General features: G+C 41.0%; 1 long non-coding RNA gene across 2 annotated transcripts; it reads right to left on the bottom strand.

Moving 5' to 3' along the window:
* Positions 1 to 3007: 3007 nt before the first annotated feature.
* LOC310893652 lies at positions 3008 to 12434 on the bottom strand. Of its 2 annotated transcripts, none has more exons than XR_014579181.1 (3): positions 10550 to 12434; positions 7051 to 7313; positions 3008 to 3867 (listed from the first exon to the last, which is right to left on the bottom strand). It is a non-coding gene; the product is annotated as an uncharacterized lncRNA (long non-coding RNA). The 2 variants fall into 2 exon arrangements; XR_014579182.1 differs by lacking the exon at positions 3008 to 3867 and adding an exon at positions 5006 to 6527.

Genomic DNA, 12434 nt, shown 5'->3' with positions numbered 1-12434 from the left:
CTCTCACTAATGCAAATAACCCTACCCAATCCGATGTGAGTATAATGGTGTTTTATTAAACCAGGCCATGAAAGAACCCTAAAATGTTGTATTTTACACTAGAAGCACTAAGGAAAACAGTGACTAATACCGCTTCCCTTGGATGATGCTGGCATCTGTGGATGGGTGGGGTTCATGGTGCTGCGTGTGTGCAGGTCATCAATGCAAAAACACGAGCAGGGAAAGTTCAGATGTCCAAGGAAGAACATCACTGCCACAACGAGGGTGCTTCTGCAGATTTACCAAGTTAATTTTTCCCGGTGGAAATGGTGTCAAAGAGGAGAGAAAGTGTGTAGCTGAATATCTTATGGATGGGGACAAGGACTGTAAGTTTGTTCCTCAGACATTCCTTGTTGTCTTATCTCCTGCTCCTTTATTATCACTTGATCTCAAGTGAAAATGAGTAGTTGCGAAAACTGAGGGAAGACTGAAGTTCTTCTATTCTTGTATGGCCTTTTTTATGCTGCCAAGGTGGCACAAAGGAACACACGAGTGCTGGGCAAACATTTTGTAAATAAATGTTTTCCGTTTTGAAAACGCTGATTCATCAGTGGGAAGAAGTCAAGGTGGATATTCATATTGGAAATATTCATGGTTACTTAAAAGGAAATTTGGTTAGGGCACATTGCAGAGCTTTTGGAGTGGAATGTTTCTCATTTATTACTCCTCTTTCAGAAAAGCTCTTATTTAAAAAAAAAAAAATGTGTTTTTTTCCATTATTATTTTAACAAAATGTTATATTTATATTGACATGACTTTTTTTGGAACAATTTGTTTTATGGGAATTTACAAATTCTATGATTTTTTCCCCTGTAAACTTGGATATATTTAAAAATGTCAGAACTTCTTGCAAAAGAGAATTTCCCGTTCTGACGTAGCCCTGTCTGTTGAGCCTTTAGATTGGGGTATGGTTGTTAATCTCAGTAACTACCCAATAAACCCAAACTTGCAAGGAGAAACAAACAAAATAAAAAATTAAAAACAAACAAAAGGGAGAGAGTGAGAAGAAATAATTTATGCAGATTTTTGTAATGAGCATGTCCTCAATAAGTCAAGCATACAAACAGTTGTCCCTCTAACAGAAATTATATGTGGGAGCTTTCTAGCCATAAGCTTATATCAGCCCTCTGATGTTGTACAAAGGAGGCATCAGTGGTAAGGTACAACCCATTCTTCAAGTCATTTTTTTTCAGCAAACTGGAATAAGAAGATAGATTTTGTTTAAATCTGTTGCAAAAATAATCACTCAAAATCATGGAATCTGAATGTCACCATTTGGGCCCTTTTAAAGCTGCATTACTGTGCTCAGCTCTACTATTTCAACTGCTCATTATTGGCATACTTAAATATTCATCTACAAACTTGGAAATCTCAATTTTCCTTCTGATTTGAGTGTGTGTAATTTATTCACCCAAAGTCTTCTTTTTTTTTTTTTTTAAAGTAAATTTAACAAATGGTATCTCTTTCTTTCTCTCAAATCCCTTTTCAGAAGATTAAAAGAGGGAATAACTAAAGAGGACGTAATATCTTAAGGCATTCACCTGCTTAATAAGATTGATCCTTCCTAAGAAGACTATGGATAATTCAAGCCATCTGACCGAATTACTTTTAATTTCTAAAAATGCCTGCATTGGGTTGCATATACTAACAACATGGACAAAGGGAGAAAGATGTGTAGACATCAGTAAATACAGCCAGTTAACTTCTGGTAGACTGAAGACCAGAGAAAGAATTGTTAATGATTTGGAAGAAGATTCTGTGTTACTGATACTTTTCTTGTTCTTTTTTCTTTTCTTTTCTTTTCTTTTTTCTTTTCTTTCTTTTTTTCCCTTTTTTTGTCTTCCTTTTTTTTTTTTTTTTTTAAAGTCAAAAGGAACTAAAAGAAAGTTCATGACTTTATTCCAAGAATGTGTAAATCTGGATGCACGAAGAAGTAACATGCTATCTACATAAAACATTTCAATTTGAAGGCTCCTCCTACTTGCATTTATTGGATTACAGCCAAAGAGTTGTAACTGCCAAATTTTTCTCTAACAGAAAATCCATCTGAGCAGAATTTAGTATTGGCAGAGGATATTTGGAGACATGTGTGAAAAATTAGGGACCCTTTAAGGGAAGAAGTCACCCAATTAAAAACGTGAAGAAAATAATCTATCATACATTCCCATCAAATCCCTTTTGATTTCAAGCACCAAAATAATGACTGGATCAGACCCCAGTTGAGTTTAGAGCTGGCTGAACTGTTTGTTGTGGATTTAGCATTATTTTTTGGAGAGGGAAAAATTCTGAATTAAGCTTTTTAATGTTTTTGGTTTTGCTTTTTAAGTTCTTTCTTTGTGGAATATCTTGCACAAATAACATTCAGTCCTTTGGCTGTTAGTAAAGAGCTTCCTTTGAGCATCTCAGCATATTTGTCCATGTCGTGTGTTTGTACTTTCACATACTGTTTTCCCTGACTGGATGACTTTTAAATATTAAATAGGATCATAAATCAATGAAAAAAAAATCAAACTGTCACATATTCTGTTTCAAGAGGATAATCACTTTCTTAAAATATTTGTAATCACAGGGTTTTGAGGGAAATGCTCAATAATTTGATAAATAAGGCAAGAAAATAATAATAATAATTAAAAAATCGCATTCTGCAGCCCATTAGCAACCATGTTTCCTACTTAAATAGCTTTTTGTTTTGCTTTATAAATACTGACTCCACCCTACTACAATGTATGTGGTTCTGGACCTGTAGAATGGAAACCAATGAGTTAGATTTTTTTTGGAGAAAACCAAAAAAAAGAAAAAAAAAGGAAAAATAAAAGTTTTAAAAGTTTGAAGTTCTTTTTTTTTTTCCCTGAAATAGAGCAAAATGGTTAATTTTGCAACTTTGTAATTATTAATCAAAATTACTTTCTACTTTAAAGTAACAGCCCCCATTTTATTTTATTTTTTAGAAAAATTCAAAAACATTTTTCATATTTCCAAAGGTAAATATTTAATTTTCAACATTATGAAGTGGAAACCTTTGGGTGGTGTTCATCTGACCCAGGTATAAGCATCACAGTCTTAAATGCATGTCCTTGAATAAAGCAAATTGACCTCCAGACATGCCTGTTCCTCTGCCCTGACTATAGCTATGGTAGCTATCGAGTTAGACGTAATGCGTGGCTTAGACTTGGCTACAGATAAATATTTTCCATAAAGAAACCCCTCCCAAACCTGCCTCTTTTTGGAGTAGGTTTGAAATTACTTCACATATTGAACTCTTAAATTTGTGATTACTTGTCAGTCCAAGCCTGAATTATTCCATGTATTTGGTCCAGCCCCACTTCTGAAGCATGCCCCAGAGAGAGAGAAAAATGATAGTAGAGTCTTTACTTCTCCACAGGATTTGAGTTCTATTATTTCATCTCCAGTTATATCTCTTTTATCATAGCTGCAGGGTATGTTACAGAGTTACTCTTTACTCTGCTAATCAAGAAGAATGTGTCTATTATTCTCCAGGTTTCTTTCACGGAGGCGGTCACCATTCCTGGGCGTATGCAAGCGAAATGTTCTCCTCACCAGACACATCACTGGAAGGCTGAACAAAAGCAGCACAGTGAATTGCCAGCCTTGCAGTTTCTGTGATTGATTAGATAGGGATTTATGCATCCCAGAATGAAAGACAAACATAAAGATATCCTTCGGGAGCATCTTCTGTAACTGGTGTGAGGCAGAGCTGATAAATTATTCTGATATTTGGTGGCAAGAACTTAGCGAAGGTCTTGGCTTTGCTGGAAAGCTGCTGGATCTCAGGAGCCTCAGGCATAGGCAGTCACATCATCCCAGAAACTCAAAGCCAGTGAAGACAAAATAACTTTATAATAAATATGAAACACATAGGCTGTATTCCTATATTGGCAAAACTACTTGAAATAATGAACATTATGTTAGTATTTCTTGTTCCTCATGCAAGTCGTGGTATGCCTGTCACCTTGTGTCTGGTTTGACAAGGAGCTACAATGTTTTTCATAGAAACAAAGCATAATTTAGGTTAGAAAGGGTTTCTGGAGGTCATCTGATCTAATCCTCTGCTCAGAGCAGGACTAACTCAGTATTAGATCAGGTTGCTCAGGGCTTTGGTTGAGTTTTGAGCCTCTGCAACGATGAAGTCTCCACAAGAGAGACTTGGACAACTTATCTCTGGACAAATTTTCTGGTGTTTGGCCACCCTAATAGTGAGGAATTTTTTTTCCTATTTGGAATTTCCTTCTTGCAGTTCATCTCTGTTGCCTCCTTTGCTGTTGACCTCTAAGAAAGTGTCTCCATCTTCTCTGTAACTGAATTAGAACTAGAATTGCTGCCTTAAAAAATCCCAGGCCCTTGAAGTATATTTTTATTTGTATAATTGCTGATACATTTGCTGTAACCTGATCATCCCAAAAGAGAACTGCCTGAAAAATGTAACCAGCCTTTCTGGTCTGTGGAAGGGTGGATCGCTCCATTGAGGCAGCCAAATTTAACAAGGAAAAGAACTGGATTTAGCAACCATATCAAAAGCAGACATTGTCTCAAGAGACATAAGACTCACATTCCAACCAGATACCAGCCAAGGCAGGTAGCACAAACAAGTTTCTAAAACCTTATTTAAGGGTGGTTGGAAAGTGTATTTCTTATCTCAGTTTTAAATTCAGAATCAGTAATCAGTATGCATGGAGGGTTAAAAATTACACATACATTTCTGGAGCTGTGCCAGGGGACAACAGTGTGATCAAAATTAAGGCACTGGACCTCTTTTTGTCAGAAAATATTCAGAGTTAACATAAAATATGGAACCACAGAGTGGTTTGGGTTGGAAGGGACCTTTAGAGATCATCTAGTTCCAACCTGCCTGTCGTGGGCATGGACATTTTCCCCCAGATCAGGTTGTTTAAGGCCCCATCCAACCTGACCTTGAACACTTCTAAGGATGGGGCATGACAACGGGGTGTGGAAATTATAACAAGTATTAGTGAAGGGTCACTAAGATGGTTAAGAGGCTGGAAGCCATGACTGGAATTAAAATACCAGGTTCTTCCTTGACTTTAGTAGAACGGCACCAATGCAGCCCAGCAGATTACTCTTCCCTTAACTTCACATTCCAGTCAGAGAACAACCACTGAGCCCAGTCCTACTTCCATGTTCATGGAATTTGTTTTAAATGCCATAGAGGAAACTGGTCCTGTGCTCCTGGCTTTATCCATTAGTTTCTCTTGCACGTGGAAGCTCCAGATTGAGCATCAAATGTGGAATTAAGTAAATTAATGAGCTGAAGCGAGGAGCAAGCCAGGGAATTCTCCTTCTCGGGACCCTTCACCCCCTCCCGGCAGCAGGGCGAAACTTAATCCCACTTTTGGGAGAGTCCAGGGATGAGTGCTCATTTCTGTGGGACAACTGGTGGCCTTGGCTGCCTGCTGGTTGCTGTTTTGCTCCTAGGAGGGAGAGCTGAAAGGCTTCCCCTGACCCTGCGAGCGCCGGCCATGGTCTGAGGCTGAGCCGGTGCCAATGCGCTTCCTGCAGCAAGGCTGGTGTATTTTTATCTCATCTTTGTAAGCAACACCACCACCAACTGCAACACCAGCTGCAGGGGAGAAGAGAACCCCTGCCAGGTATGGGGTTGTTTTTATGCACCGTGGGATTTGACTTGTTTGAGGTTGATTTGTCGTGTCACGGCACTGCTGCCCATTTAGCGACCAGTGGGAACGAGCCCTTTCCCTTCCAGTTAGGCCTGGTGTCACTGCTGGGGCAATGGGCACAAGGAGGATGTCACCAACCTCTTAACCAGCCTGGCTTCTGACCACATTTCCTCAACTGTGTAATTCTCTCTCCCTTGTCTAAGCAGAACCTGAGAATTTTACACATTTCTCCAGGACTCCTGGACCTATGCCCAGAAGGCAAAACCAATATATAAAATAAATGATTAAGATAAATAGTATTATAATTTACTATAATACAGCAATTACAACAACAATTATTATTCTATTTTAGACCCTAATATATCGGCAAATGCACGTAGCTAGCTTGGCTGCCAGTGTCCAGAATATTTTCATGTGTGCACTGTGCAAAGGCAGATCTTTTCTCCTGCTCTGGTGTGTGTGCAGCAAACTTAGTCGGTATCTACTACAGGGTATGCATCGTGCCGTTAAGGTGGACCTGTGCATGATGTCCATTATAACCCAAACATTTCAGATTTACACGAGCCACAAAGACAAAGCAACTATGGCTCTGGTGAGTAGTTTATTCAGGAGAAAAAATAAATAAATAAAGAGCCTCAATTCTCGTCCTGCATGATTTTGTTAGTTCCTTGCTGTTGAGCTTGTAACATTTCTGATCTTTCTTTTTCTCTTGACAGTCTTGCCACTCTGCCTGTTTTGTTTTAAAAAGGAGTTAGTGCAGAAGTTTCCAAAGGATAATTATCTGGGGAAATACTTGTGTTCTCTGGAAGCCAGCATCATGAAATACCTGTGGATTTACTTCAAAGGAGAGGAGAGTTTAAATACAGAAACACTGGCAAATTAGCTCATTTCTATTTTTTTATCTGCCCATTTTAGATTTGTAGCTACAGGCAATACTTAATGTAGGGTAAACTTTGGCTTAAGGAGGCACCATTGTTTGCTATGAGACGAGGGTCAGAAATAAGTTCTGGAAACCATTTGTCAATAAAATCCTGATAAAACTAGGAAGCTATTCGTGTGCTTTTGTGCGGTTTGACACTCAGTCTTGTAAAGCACTATTCATCATGGTGAGAGCCACCAAATAGATCTCAAAAAGGGACACTGCTAAACAGTTTCATAACTAAAATTCTGAGCTGGAGCATCAGACACTCAGCTGAGCCATATTCTGGGAAGAAGCTGGAACTGCCTCATAGCCACTTAACAAAGGCAATTGTAGCTAGGAAACCATATGGACTCATGAAAATGAACTTTGCTATGTAAAAGGGATGTACAGAGCAAAATAACAAATGATGCTTGCCACCTGTTCAGGATGAAAGGATACCTTGAAATCCTAGGAGGGTGAGAAAAGAAGCAGATGAAAAGAATACTTCACTGAAGATGGTTTGCAGTGGATTGTTGTCCCTGGAAAAGGATAGGTATGTCTTGGCCAGGCAGTGATCCTGTACACAAAGAGCAGTTGCAATGTTAGCACCATATCTGCCTTCCCTAGTACATTTAAAGCATCAGGCAGTGGAGCCAAGAGTTGGTCATGGAAGAAAAGAGCCAGCAGCACTTGTAGCTTTGGGACAGCAGGAGCTCTGGGGCCTGGAAAACAAAAAGATGGGCAGTTAATGAACTGGGTAGAAAGAAGACTTTTTTTTTTTTGTCCTCTTCTCTTCTCTTTTGGAAAGATTTGGGCTGGCTTGGCTTTTGGGTTAGAAAAAGGCCTGGCTGCTCTGCCCAGAGGTAATGTTGCAATGGTCTTCACCAAAACAATCTGTACCAGCTCTGACAGCATTCTCAAGGTTAGTCTGGCTCAAGGCTCCGTGGGAGCATCTCGGGGTAGGCAAGCTGCACAGTTCCCTGGCCATTCCTTTCCCCAGGATAGTAAAAGAGCCACAACAGGTCCCTTCTAGCAACTGTGTGAAAAAGGAAATCAGAAAGGCTGGTACCCAGCTTTTTTTTTTTTTTTTTTAAGAAAAGAACTCCTAGTAGAAGAAAGAGAAGCCATCAGTTTCCTGCTCTGTTGCTGTTGAATGAGTGAGCTCAGCTTTATCTCTTGCTCGCTTTTTGCTCTTTTCTATTCCCTCTCTCCACATCTCATTCAGGGTCCTGAGTGCACCAACAGGCCGTAATTGCCCCCGTCTTTCCTCCTATTCCAGTATTCCCCCTTGTCTCCTGTTTCAGCAATATTTTCCCCCTGACGTACCCTGAATGCAGGTTTATGTAATATAATTAAAGCAAACGAGTCAGAAAGAAATGGAGCTAACAAGCCATGCATCTCTCATCACCCCCTCCCTCGATTTGTCCCTGCTATTATATCCCACAAACATGACCATTGTTTCTCCTTTTAACTTGCAAGCCATTAAGGCCAGGAACTGCATCTTTGTATGCATTAGGGCAGCAAACCATTCAGTGGGGACCTAATTTCTGCTTGGGGCATTGCCATAATATTAATTACAATAATTGATAGTCTCAGGTGTGCTTTGGCTGCAGTTGAACCATAACAAAAAGCAAGCCTGTAGACTACAAGCACGGCAGAAGCTTACTCAGCCCTGATGTTGGAGTCTCTCCTTTTTGCCAAGGATGGAATAACAGTTCATATTTTTCTTTCCTAAATCAGCAAGGGAGATCCCCTGTAGGAAAGCATGGGGGTCCTAGCCCAAGGTTTTCCTCCCTAAGCTGGGCACAGAGCTGAGAAGTGCCACAGGGACACCTCCATACACCCCTCCTGGTACAACGGGCTGAAAGCCATCCTCCAGGAACTCCCCAACACAACCTCACACTCGATCCACCCCTAGGCAGAGCTTTTTTTTTTTTTAGGATTCTGCCATAGCATGCAAGAGCTGCCCTGGGATTTACTCTCCAGTATTTCAGCAAGTTCATACTCAGTCCAGACTGCTTCTTTAGAGAGCTTTAAACCCCAAAGGGGGGGGGTTGTGATTCCTTCATATTTGCATTATTAATCCAGGTATGGCTTGAATTTCTGCTGATTTTTAGAGCCTTGCCTCCAAGGCAATTAAGCAGTCTGGCATCAGCTTTTGGACAAACCAATCCTTTTGTCAGGACACGCACGTATATTTTGTCAGTAGCGGTGCCTGTATTGCTCTGTGAGGCAGCTATCTCGAGTCTGCACCTTGTAGACTAAGCCACGTTAGGAGGCATTTACCTTTGTACACTGGCACCGGCCGTTTGTACCCGTGCACACGGCAGCACTGCCCGAGCAGTGAGTGGCAGCTCCCTTTTTGTGTCATGACAGGGGAGCGTTTTAAGATTTGTCTAATGCTCACAATCACTGACTTCATTTGGTTTCCAGCTCCAAGACTGGGTCTGTCAAGCTGTCAAGCCGTTTTAACAAGGCAGAAAAGTATCAAGATCGAGAGCTAAGATGACAGGAATGCACAAACAGCTAGCTGGTTCATTAACTTGCAGACACTTTCTGGAAGTCTGGAAATAAGGCTGTGGACTAGCTTTGACTTCAGAAGACAAGGCTTATTCCCATCTCTCTGCCACAGCCACAGTATGTGAGCCTAGGCAAGAGGCTTCCCTTCTCTGCTTTACCTTCTGCATGAGTTTGTTCTGTAAATAACCAGGCCTTGGTTCTGAATCCCTGTAAAATTCATGTTAACTTATTTTTCAAATATTAAAACATTCACAGGGAGACTGTAAACTGGTCTGAGAAGGTTGAATGGAAATGCTTCCCCACTCTTAACACTCTAATGCGATGGGAATCTCTCCCTAAAGGACTTCCCAAGATTACATGGCAAATCAAGTCAGAAACAAGAACAGGAAGCAGAAGATTTTAGTTCCTAGACTTGTTCTCAGAAATCAGCTCCTTGTTCTCATTCTGCTGGCTATCACAGCTAAGACAGACCCGAGGAACAAGGTGGACAGAGAACCAGAGATGGGAGAAAAAAAGAGGGCCTTGCTGGCATGGGGGGCACTCAGCTCTGGCGGACCTGTTTTGGCCTTGCCTGCATCTCTTTGGAAAAATGGAAGGAGCTTTTTAGAGCTTGTGAGAGTCTTCCAATATTTAAAATGTAGTCACAAAACTGACCTAGCACGAGAAACATTTGCACCTTAATCACATCATACTTTCCCCATTTGATTAATGATCCACAGTATTTAGTTTCTGCTCTGACAGTGGTTAATACCAGATGTTTCAGAAAAATGTGCAAGCAACCGTGTAAGTATAGGCTTTAAGGTTAGCCTGCCCAAGGCACGTTTCTTCCTAAAGCCAGGTAGCTGGCTTATGGCCTGGCCCATGAAGGTTTGTTTCCCTGCAGTCATGGTTCAAACAAAAATGCAATGATACACTGATTCCATAGATTACCTAATCACGGCGCTGAATTAATTGTTATTCCAAAGTACAAGTTATTAGAAACAGAACAGGAAGGAATGTTTTGAACTGTCTTGGTTTCTAACCTATCCAGATGTACTGGAGACTTATTTTAAGTGTTCTTCAAAGGGCATTCTAAGAGTTTGAGGCTTGAAAATGGTGTCAGTTGCATCCATTTGGGGGGCCATGCATCTTTTCTCTACATGCTCCCTCCACTAAAAGAAAATGAATACTCAGAAGAAGGTTTAGGTAGTCTTCATAGTTTTCAGAGTTGGAGTTCGGTCAAGTACCTGACGGCTAATGTTTATTTGGCATTTACATATATCCCTGTAACTCAGCAGATGAGGATTGAGTGAAACTTTCACTCACAAAAATTTCCAGCTCTCTGACTTCAAGCACAGGCCAAAAACCCTGCAAAACCAGCTTTTCTTGTGACATTCTGGCATTTTTGATCCTGGTCCAAGAAGGTAATGGGAAGTATAAAAAAATAATAATAACTTACTCATTTCAGGTAGTTACAGTCTACCTCCAAAACAGTCGAAGTAGAAATGTCCTCATCAGATGACACTTGTTAAATCCTAGGGTATTTCTTCTGGATGGGGTAGTTTTCTTCAGTGAATTACTTCTGGAGTCTCTCCATGTCTTTGATAAGAGGGGAACGTTCAGGTTAAATCTGGTTTTAAATGTTTTCACTGTAGCCGTTAGCTTGTTTGCTCCTTCATAGTTTGCACCTGTCTTCAAACAGCCATCAGCCATACTCATGTGCTTTTCCTACTTACTTCTCTCAGCCAGTATATAGCTGAAGACAGAAGGAAAAACTTTTCCCCTGCTGATGTTCTCAGTCCTTCTCACAAGATCCACAACAATAATGTCCAACGTTTTGATGCTAGTATTGCTTTTAGGGGATGGTGTCTGAGGACCCCACAAAGCCAGAAATACCCACTTCTCAGTAGCATCGGTGTAACTGGGGCACTTTTGCTCTTGTGAGCATGGGTTGGCTACAGCAGGACCTATTACTTCTTCTCAGCTTTTCAAGGCATCTTCTGTGCCTTGTCACTGTGGCAAGCTCCCTTCTGCATTGTGTAAGTTCACAGTAAGTGAACTGTATGTAAGTTATTTCATAGATCACACCTCAAGACACAGTGGGTACACTATTTTGCTTTCACAAGCTAGAGCAAAGTCAAACTTAGCCAAGCTATGCTGAGTACTGATCTGAAAGGATTAACAAAGATGGCAAAGATGGTCTGTAACCACCTTTCAGCTGCTCCCATGTACAGAGGCTGCTGTTAGCCCACAGGCACAATATCATTTGAGGTATTTGAGGCTTGGTGCCGTCATAAAAGATTAAGAAGCTTACACGGTATGGTCAGATCAGGAGCAGCTTCCAATAGTGTATTTAAATTCTTTTGGGGTGGAAGTGCATCTGGAAAAGCAGCACATTACCTAGTGGTGGCAGATCTTCCACCACTAGATCATGTCTTTGTGAGAAGTATATTTTTCATCACCTACTAATTCACCAGCCAGACTGGGAGTGGAAAAGACTGCAAATTACAAGCAAGGTGATGGGAATTTTGCTCTACCTCAGATTCTGATCAACTGCCTTCAGTTCCTCCTTCATTACATATTTTGAAGTGTCAGACACCAGCTGGGAATGGGGCAGAGTCAGAAAGATACCCCTCAAAAATTAATGAGATGCTGAGCTGGGTAGGCTGATGTCCCCTGCCTAGGTAAAGCAGAGAGACCAACTCTTGCCATCGCCTAGGGATTTTTTTTAGTGTAATACAGCCTTTAGGATTTATAATTCAGGCTGCTTGGGACAATGCTGTCTCGCTCTGTGATGAACTCCCAGTGTGACAGGGTGACAGAGGGCAGTACATAACTTCATGTGCATTCGTGTTTTCCAGGCCAGTTGAACAAGTTTTCATTTGTTTCAGAAGGAATCCGTTCAAACTGTGGCAGAGCAAATCAATAATTGTGTGTTTCCTTTCCTTCTCCCACTTGGAAGCCAATCTGGATCACACCCAGTGGTGGTGCACGGGGAGGAAAGAAAGGGACCTCCAAGAAGTGAAATGACTCCCACCATCAACTGAAGTAAAACAATCCCATGTAAAGCTATGTAACCATGTAAACCATGTAAAGCTAAATACCATGTAAGGCTCCACACAACACCTATATTAATGCTGCACTTTACCCTGTAACAACCAAGTTGAGACCATCACTCACCCTGCTGCCCTCTGTTTTGGTTCTTCTCTGGGATCTTTTATCCTCCCTACCCAGACAGATCCGAGGGCTGTAGCCCCTACAGCCACCTTCTCCAAGGCCTGATCCAGATTTCAGATGTTGCTGGTTTGTTCCTGCACTTGCACCAGCACTCACTGGTGCTCGGC

Source organism: Anser anser (assembly GCF_964211835.1).
Source record: "Anser anser genome assembly, chromosome: 2".
Lineage (NCBI taxonomy): Eukaryota > Metazoa > Chordata > Aves > Anseriformes > Anatidae > Anser > Anser anser.
This window is presented reverse-complemented; position numbering and strand designations above follow the sequence as displayed.